Here is an 11,196-nt window from a genome sequence, read left to right on the forward strand (position 1 = left end):
CGTTCAGTTTCATCAACAATTCTACTCGTATGCACCCGTATTCGTACTCGTACAATACACAACTTTTAGATGTATGTACTATTGGTATATACACTCCAATGATCAGCTCTTAGCAGCCCATGTGAGTCACCTAACACATGTGGGAACCATCATTTGGCAACTAGCATGAAATATCTCATAAAATTACAAAAATATGAGTAATCATTCATGACTTATTTACATGAAAATAAAATTACATATCCTTTATATCTAATCCATACACCAATGACCAAAAACACCTACAAACACTTTCATTCTTCAATTTTATTCATCTAATTGATCTCTCTCAAGTTCTATCTTCAAGTTCTAAGTGTTCTTCATATATTCTACAAGTTCTAGTTACATAAAATCAAGAATACTTTCAAGTTTGCTAGCTCACTTCCAATCTTGTAAGGTGATCATCCAACCTCAAGAAATCTTTGTTTCTTACATTAGGTTATCATTCTAATACAAGATAACAATCATATTCAAACTTTGGTTCAATTTCTATAACTATAACAATCTTATTTCAAGTGATGATCTTACTTGAACTTGTTTTCGTGTCATGATTCTGCTTCAAGAACTTCGAGCCATCCAAGGATCCGTTGAAGCTAGATCCATTTTTCTATTTTCCAGTAGGTTTATCCAAGGAACTTAAGGTAGTAATGATGTTCATAACATCATTCGATTCATACATATAAAGCTATCTTATTCGAAGGTTTAAACTTGTAATCACTAGAACATAGTTTAGTTAATTCTAAACTTGTTCGCAAACAAAAGTTAATCCTTCTAACTTGACTTTTAAAATCAACTAAACACATGTTATATATCTATATGATATGCTAACTTAATGATTTAAAACATGGAAACACGAAAAACACCGTAAAACCGGATTTACGCCGTCGTAGTAACACCGCGGGCTGTTTTGGGTTAGTTAATTAAAAACTATGATAAACTTTGATTTAAAAGTTGTTATTCTGAGAAAATGATTTTTATTATGAACATGAAACTATATCCAAAAATTATGGTTAAACTCAAAGTGGAAGTATGTTTTCTAAAATGGTCATCTAGACGTCGTTCTTTCGACTGAAATGACTACCTTTACAAAAACGACTTGTAACTTATTTTTCCGACTATAAACCTATACTTTTTATGTTTATATTCATAAAATAGAGTTCAATATGAAACCATAGCAATTTGATTCACTCAAAACAGATTTAAAATGAAGAAGTTATGGGTAAAACAAGATTGGATAATTTTTCTCATTTTAGCTACGTAAAAATTGGTAACAAATCTATTCTAACCATAACTTAATCAACTTGTATTGTATATTATGTAATCTTGAGATACCATAGACACGTATACAATGTTTCGACCTATCATGTCGACACATCTATATATATTTCGGAACAACCATAGACACTCTATATGTGAATGTTGGAGTTAGCTATACAGGGTTGAGGTTGATTCCAAAATATATATAGTTTGAGTTGTGATCAATACTGAGATATGTATACACTGGGTCGTGGATTGATTCAAGATAATATTTATCGATTTATTTCTGTACATCTAACTGTGGACAACTAGTTGTAGGTTACTAACGAGGACAGCTGACTTAATAAACTTAAAACATCAAAATATATTAAAAGTGTTGTAAATATATCTTGAACATACTTTGATATATATGTATATATTGTTATAGGTTCGTGAATCAACCAGTGGCCAAGTCTTACTTCCCGACGAAGTAAAAATCTGTGAAAGTGAGTTATAGTCCCACTTTTAAAATCTAATATTTTTGGGATGAGAATACATGCAGGTTTTATAAATGATTTACAAAATAGACACAAGTACGTGAAACTACATTCTATGGTTGAATTATCGAAATCGAATATTCCCCTTTTTATTAAGTCTGGTAATCTAAGAATTAGGGAACAGACACCCTAATTGACGCGAATCCTAAAGATAGATCTATTGGGCCTAACAAACCCCATCCAAAGTACCGGATGCTTTAGTACTTCGAAATTTATATCATATCCGAAGGGTGTCCCGGAATGATGGGGATATTCTTATATATGCATATTGTTAATGTCGGTTACCAGGTGTTCACCATATGAATGATTTTTATCTCTATGTATGGGATGTGTATTGAAATATGAAATCTTGTGGTCTATTATTATGATTTGATATATATAGGTTAAACCTATAACTCACCAACATTTTTGTTGACGTTTTAAGCATGTTTATTCTCAGGTGATTATTAAGAGCTTCCGCTGTCGCATACTTAAATAAGGACGAGATTTGGAGTCCATGCTTGTATGATATTGTGTAAAAACTGCATTCAAGAAACTTATTTTGTTGTAACATATTTGTATTGTAAACCATTATGTAATGGTCGTGTGTAAACAGGATATTTTAGATTATCATTATTTGATAATCTACGTAAAGCTTTTTAAACCTTTATTGATGAAATAAAGGTTATGGTTTGTTTTAAAATGAATGCAGTCTTTGAAAAACATCTCATATAGAGGTCAAAACCTCGCAACGAAATCAATTAATATGGAACATTTTTAATCAATAAGAACGGGACATTTCAATATACATTATAAACGATTCACAATAGTTGATTACATCGCTAGGTATTTGACCTCTATATGATACATTTTACAAACATTGCATTCATTTTTAAAAGACAAACTTTCTTTACAACGAAAGTTGACGGCATGCACACCATTTCATAATACATCCAACTATAATTGACATAATAATAATCTTGATGAACTCAATGACTCGAATGCAACGTCTTTCAAAATATGTCATGAATGACTCCAAGTAATATCCTTAAAATGAGCTAATGCACAGCGGAAGATTTCTTTAATACCTGAGAATAAACATGCTTTAAAGTGTCAACCAAAAGGTTGGTGAGTTCATAGGTTTATCATAACAATCATTTCAATATATTAATAGACCACAAGATTTCCGTTTATAAATATATGTACACTCGCAAGTGTATAAAAGTATTCTATTAGTTGTAGGCACCCGGTAACAAGCCTTAACGTTCATGTTTTACCCTCTGAAGTACACCAGATCAGGTGTGTTTAAAATAACCTTGAAGTACTAAAGCATCCCATAGTCAGGATGGGGTTTGTCAGGCCCAATAGATCTATCTTTAGGATTCGCGCCTACCGTACATAGACAAGTAGTTTAATGTTACCAAGCTAAGGGTATATTTCTGGTTTAAACCCACATAGAATTAGTTTTGGTACTTGTGCCTATTTCGTAAAACATTTATAAAACAGCGCATGTATTCTCAGCCCAAAAATATATATAAAAAGGGAGTAATGAAACTCACCATACTGTATTTCGTAGTAAAAATACATATAACGTCATTTAACAAGTGCAAGGTTGGCCTCGGATTCACGAACCTATATTAATTATATATATTTATATGTTGGTCAATATTTGTCTAACAATTTTTTGGTCAAGTCATAGTGTACCACAATCCTAATGCTCGAGACTAATATGCAAAAGTCAACAAAATCAACTTAACCCAAAATGACTTCTAAAATTTATACGTGTTTATTATATAACTTAACTATAGTCGTTTTATATATTTAAATATATTTATTAAATAATAAAAGTCATTTATTAATAAAAATTTATATTATCGTTTATATATGATAAAATATACTTTTATATATCTTAAGTAGTAAAATTTATAAAGTTCACTTAATATCGTAAAACTATAGTGGTAAGTATTATTAATGTAATTATATTACGCGTGGTGAAAAATATCTTTGTATCCCCTATTTATTTGATAAAATAATATTATCATAATAATAATAAGTAAAAGTTGTATTATTTTGTAATAATAATTATTATTATTCTATAAAAAATAACAATATTTATATTTACTAAAAATGGTATTATGATAAAATGATAATACTAACATAATAGTAATAATGATATTTTACAATAACAATGATATTTCTATTAAAATAATAACGACGATAGTAATAATAATCATTTTAACAATAATACTAAAATTCAGTTGACTATAACTTCTAATCCGTTCATCGAAACCATTCGATATCTAAATGAAAAGTTCTTAATTTTTCGCTAGCTTTCCAATGAAATGCATATCATATACCCTATCTCAGTAGCATATGTATCTAATTCAGGATTCAACAAACCTATCTAAGGACAATATCGAATGTACAAGCATGCATAATCCTATATACTCGAGCACTAGTCAGGGATACACTATTGATATATAAAAGTTAAGTTATGAGTGCTCACGTATCAATATTGAGATTCAATATTGCAGGAAAGTACGTACACGCAACGGAGATGATAAACACTAGATTGACCTCACGAGCATACCCATGAACTATACCCATCACCTCCATAGCTATAATCCATAATTTCTTTAGCTTCGACTCATTCAAAAAAACTATTTTGAAATCACTCGGACATCACTCCGTCGTAATATTTTATGTATACTAATAATATCCTGAAATAATACAGAGCAAATATATATATATATATATATATATATATATATATATATATATATATATATATATATATATATATATATATATATATATATATATGTATATATATATATATATATGTATATATATATATGTATATATATATATATGTATATATATATATATATATATATATATATATATATATATATATATAAATCGATTGAGAGAGTTTAGAGAAATATATTTTCAAGTTTCTATGAAATAATGAAACCTATTGAATTCTATTTATAATATATTTTTGAATTATTAAAGTAAATTATTAAAGTATGAATTATTAAAGTGAATTATTAAAGTATGAATTATTAAAGTAAATTATTAAAGTATGAATTATTAAAGTGAATTATTAAAGTGAATTATTAAAGTATGAATTATTAAAGTGAATTATTAAAGTATGAATTATTAAAGTGAATTATTAAAGTTAAAGTAAAGTAAAAGTAAAGTAAAGGTAAATTTAAAGTATAGTAAAAGTATAAAAACTATGTATGTATAATACGCGTATAAATATATATAATATTAATTTAAATCGTTATATATATTTAATGAAATAAAATATAAATATCGTTATATTTATTATACTGGTTAAGTAATGAGTTGTCAAAAGTGATTCTAGATATTTATAAAAGTTATATACGTTTTAATAATAAAGTTCTTTTTAAACTGAAAACGTTTTTGTACGTTTGAAAATAGATTAATAGAATATTATGGAAACCAATTCTCCACTAGCTTTTGTCTAACTTTCGTAAATGACACTTTTTATTTTTATTTATAAATAGCTTTACAAATTATTCCGAATATCGTTAAGAGGAATAGATTTTCTCAAATCATAGTGGACCTCTCAACAGAGACTTGTAATCATAATTCAATGTTTCTGATAATTCAATCATTTAATATATTTTTTTTAATTTCGTCAATAATCATATTGAAATAAATACGTTCATATAAAGCATTATACGTTTAAATACTTTGTTGACATTTTCAATTTATAACATATACACATATACATACATATTCATATATGTTCATTTAATGGTTCGTGAATCATTGGAATTTGGTCGAGATTTAAATGAATGTATAAACATAGTTTAAAATCCTTGAGATTTAACTTAACAAACATTGCTTATCGTATCAGAATAATATAAAGATAAAGTTTAAATTAAGTCGGAAATTTCCGGGTCGTCACAATCATATCTTATCTTTAGGTTTGCAGGTGGGTTACCAACTGGTATCTAGCTACCGATTGAGGTTGATTTGCAATAATACAAAAATTAACCAACACATGTTCAAATAATACCATATATGTATGTATAATCTATACACATTTTTTTAATCCATTTACTTATTTAAGTTCAAGTATTTGATGCGATAGATGGCGAGTGGGGTACTAGGCTTGCTTGGTTAGTTCAAAATCTATCTGTGGGTCTTCGAGGGTCATGCATTGACAAGTGAGGTTCTGGTTATCAACTTTTTCTTACCTCTATTACGTTGTGAAACGAACGAAAGAAAAAAGCGATTTGTATATAAATAAATATATGTACAACTATATAGAATTTATATATGTCTATACAACTTAGTAGACTGTATCTTGGGAGATTAAGTAATTTTTTGCTGATATTTTGTTTGTTATCATTTTCAGAACTTGCTAAATATGTGATGGTGAAATATGTGTGCCCTTCCTTGGTCACATTTTGGCAAGGCAACATATTAGTTGCAGTCGTGGTGACTGATTACATGTTTCTGATGCAAATATTCCACTATGCTGATGTCTTTGGAAAGGCCAACTACTGCATGGAGTTTGGTTGTCGTCTTAGGAAATGGTAGCCTCTCTGTTGCTAAATGATTGTACGAAAAAAACATATGTTTTTCGAAGATTTGCAACACCGTTGTCCAGTTGGAATTTCTATCAGTGGCAACGTCTTTTGGTACTCACACTCAAGAAGGTTTAATAAAATAGGCTGTGATGATAAATATGTGGGAGTTGGGTTGAGCAACGAGAGAAAATGAGTTTGTATCTTGGCAGGGCAATCTAAAGATTGCAGCCATGGCAATTCATGTTCTCATGCTCGATTTTAAACACGGATCTGAGCCTGATTTCTCTTTTTATTTTTCCTTATTAACTTTTTGTTGGTACTGAGTTTAGCAAGTTGGTATTATATGTTGGTCTACCACAGTTGGTTGTAATTCGTGGTTATTTTCTGTAGTGGCAAAGGTTCGAGCCTTTTGTGTCTTTGTTTTTTGGTATTTTATTTAACTGCGACGTATCTGCTAGCTGCCCCACTACGTGAGAATTTTCCTTTTCACTTTCGCTGTTATGTTCTGTCTATTTTTTATTTTAACAAAATAACGACCTACTCATCTTTTCTCTAGCGACCTGCACGCTTCACGTTACTGAAAATTCAACTCATCTTTTGTCATGGTTTAGCTTTAGATTTGTAACGACTCAACCCGTTATCCAATCGAATACGCAGCAAAAGATTTTTTTTTTTATTTCAGAAGGGTGCGCGGCACGCAACCCTTTAGGTGCGCGGCGCGCACAAGGCCTGACAGCCTCTGTCCGAATTTTTCAAATTTTGATTAAAGATCTCCCACTTCCCGACAGTTTTAGAAGAAACGCTTTTCACAACACATTATAATAAACAAGACTAACGCATTCCAATAATAAAACGAGTTTTACAACACCGGGCCCACGTTGACCGTTTTACGACTTTCGTACAAAATACAAGTTTCAATCCCAATTTACACTTAGACGAGTTAGAACTCTATAACCCAACCCGATACCAAGAGCATAATCCCGGGGACTACCAAATCCCCAATCCGCGTCCGCATATCCAAAAGCTACCCCATCGAGCCCAAGTGCTCCTACGCAACTAGTCTAACAACTAGCTAGCCTCATAACAAAATACCTGAAAAAGGTAAACAACGAGAGGGGTAAGCATAAAGCTTAGTGAATGCAATAGTTATACATATACATATATAATCTACTTACTTGCAAACACTTACACAAATACCGCATACATGCTAGCAATCTAATTAGCATACCATCGCAAGTATAAAGCTAATAATCTCCCATACCGTAAGCTAGCATAACAAATAGCATATATTCATCACAATATTAAATGCTAAATAAACAACACACACAATATGGTTAACCATTTTCGCGTTATGGTGCTACCGGCTCTTTGGTTCACACCATACGCATTTGTCATGATGCTACCGGCTCTTTGGTTCACATCACAACTCGAGTCATACTCACGCTAGAGTGCTACCGGCTCTTTGGTTCACACTCTAACAACGCTAAGGTGCTACCGGCTCTTTGGTTCACACCCTAACAAATCATGCTATAGTGCTACCGGCTCTTTGGTTCACACTACAACACACGTACTATGACGCTACCGGCTCTTTGGTTCACATCATAGCACGCCCACACATACTATGGCACTACCGGCTCTTTGGTTCATACCATAGCATACAAATAAATACATTATATACATATGCATATAATTATTCCACTCACCTTGGATTGCCCGCACAAGTCATGTATGTAATTCACATCCAAACGCAAACGAGCAAGCTTTACCTATAATACGCATATAGATATTCACACAATCAACATACATTCTCTACAAGAGAATTCGACGCCAACACCCTTAACCGAGTGTTTCTATCTGACACAACGACCCGCCCATTTAGTCACCTAAAATGGACTTCACCAATTACCACTACGGGTGGTAATTCTGACCCATTCAAACAAGTACAATTTAACCAAAATTATACTTGACACCATTTAAGCCAATATAGGTCTTAACAAAATTGCTTATTAACCAATTAATCCAAAATTAAATTCATTACCAAATTTGACCCATCTCATTTCACCCGTTTTGACATAAGTCTCGAAAACGCCCAAAATCACTAACGACTAGTGATTATAATTACAAAACACCAATTAATACCTAAATCAAACATTTATATACTTGGTTAATCAAATATTGACCTCATATCTTAGTTTGACTCCAAATCAAGGTTAACACTCATTTTAACCAACTAACATGTTCTTATGAACATCTAAGTCACCAATACATATACAATCTAGTGATTAACACCCAAACCAATGACAAATACTTCCAAATTTGTCATCTAACCCTAAACCCACAATAATCGGGTTCACTTACACTAGCAATACAACAAAACCCCCCAATTTCATGAGAAATGGGGTTTAGAACCCTTACAAGCTCAAACCCTAAACATAAACAAGAATCTTACAATTAAATTCAGAGTTAGGGCTTACCAACACTACCAAAACGTAGCCAAGAATGAGATGAACAACGTTAACACCCGAGCTTTTGATCGATTCAAGCTTCTTCATCTCCAAAACCCTAAATCTCTCTCTAGAATTCTCTCTCTCTAAGATAGATGAGAGTGTTTGTGGATGTGAAAGTGATCCAAAAGTGGATCTAAAACTGCCAATATGTCCACAGATCTGTCCTCAAGTGAAAAGACCAAAAAGCCCCTCATTTAACTCAAAAATAGAAAAGACAGAAAAACTGTCTCAGGTGGGATGCGCGGCGCGCACCCTTGAATGTGCGCGGCGCGCACAAGGGTTTAAACCGATTCTGAAGTTCAGGGACTGATTCTGACTAATCCTGATTCTGATGTAAATTCTGAAAATGCATAAGTGTTAGGTAGACCTTTTGTGGCGCTTTCTGGTGCACACATTTTCTGACACTTTCAGGAACATTTTCTGATGCACAAAATTCAGGATCTTACAAGATTACACCTCTGTTCTGTTAGGTCAGTTGTTCATCTATACTTGCAAAATTTGATTCTACGCTTTCATCTGCAGGTATATTCTCTTTTTTTAATTTTGAGATGTTTTTATGTAAGATTCTAAGTACTGATATAGGACCTATATGTATATATTAGTAGTGGCGGTACTTAGTGGAACTTAAAAGGGGTATCCGCCCCACCTGGATTTTACGGAACAAAAAATTTTACACTAAAAAAAAAAAATTTACAAAAAAATAAGGTTTTTTTTTAGTGTTTACCCTTTGCTGACAATGAATATTTTATTAAATTTTTGCACCGCCCCGTCTGTATCCGAGTTCAAGTTCCGCCACTGTATATTAGGAAATACTTATGCGAGACAAGACGCTTTTACTATATTCATGTATTTTTTTTCTTTTATAATTTGCAAAGTTGTTATTTATCTAGGTTTTTACAGTTCTCAGAAAGATGCCAATATTCTACAATATACCCTAAGTAGTTGAAGATCATGGGTAGTAAAGATCATAAAAGATGGGCAATTTGATGAAGCTTTATCACTATACGATGCTACAACTTTAGTTGATCCTGAAAAAGCATCATATTGAAGCAAAAGAAATGCGACTTTGAGAAGCATCATATGTAATGAACCTGTCAGAGATCTTATCAAGGTTGGATATCCACTCAGAATTTTTGACGATCCAGAGATAATAAGCACTTCAAGTATTGTTTTGCTAATTAATTTTTAGCTAATTTACTTTCTTGGTGAATTAGTGGTACACACAAACCGTGTGAGAAATAGAAAAGGGAAGGAGGTAGTTTTTGCTGCGTTTTTGTTTGTTTGTTTGTTTGTTAACTTATACACTGTGAATTCATTTAATATCCTGTGTTTTTTCCTCCAAGCTGTTGTTTGCAGTTAGTGTTGGAGTTTTTGGCTCTCCTTCTCTGTTGAATGTTTGTAGGTGACTGTTTTTAACATAGGCTTACAATATGGCTATCATTGATGTATTTCTGGCTACTAGAGAGAGGTGCAGCATGTAGCGACCCGACCAAATCGTCATTGACGGCGCCGACTACTTAGGTCCCGTTACGTGGTCGTAGTCCCTATATGAGACTCGTTTGACCAAAATTATGTCGCATTCATTTGAAAAGTACAAGACTTACAAAGTTTAGTTTAACAAGCGGATCGACAACAAGTTTAAGTTTACAAAAGTTATAAAGTACGAATGAAATATTTAGCGACATAATTAGTTTAAATCACAGTTGCTATAAATAGCGTAAATATGTAGACCAAGGTTTGAATCCAAAAAGTGCTATCCCTAGCGTATGTATGTATGTATGCTTGACCCCAAGCAAGTAATCAAAGTGTGCGGAAGCATGTATCAAGTAGCCAAGTATGAACCTGAAAAACATATAGAAAACTGTCAACGAAAAACGTTGGTGAGATCATAAATGTATTTGTAAAAGTATACTTTGAACCACAATAGTTTGTATAGATGATTATCCAAATCGTATTTATTCCGAAGAATGTAGTTTGTATTGCGAGCACCCAATTACCAAAGCTTAACTGAATCTTCCCTCTGAATTTTGAATATAGTGTTAGAACATACACTATGCACGTTGAAATTATATTTCATCCACTAACGGTAGCGAACCGTCTGAATGAGGGTTCGTTAAACCCGTATGGCCACACAACATAATCACTCGCTTACACTTACACCCTGCAAGTGGAACTAATGATAATTGGATTGAGGACTTTTGTTCTAACTCGTCTGTATCTTTGTATTCGCATTTGTGTTCAAAGTATAAAAGTATGAAAAGTATATATACATGTCAAATGTATATAAGTATGTAATGTATATGTTTC

The sequence above is a fragment of the Rutidosis leptorrhynchoides genome, chromosome 4, assembly GCF_046630445.1.
Source record: "Rutidosis leptorrhynchoides isolate AG116_Rl617_1_P2 chromosome 4, CSIRO_AGI_Rlap_v1, whole genome shotgun sequence".
In the NCBI taxonomy this organism is placed as follows: domain Eukaryota; kingdom Viridiplantae; phylum Streptophyta; class Magnoliopsida; order Asterales; family Asteraceae; genus Rutidosis; species Rutidosis leptorrhynchoides.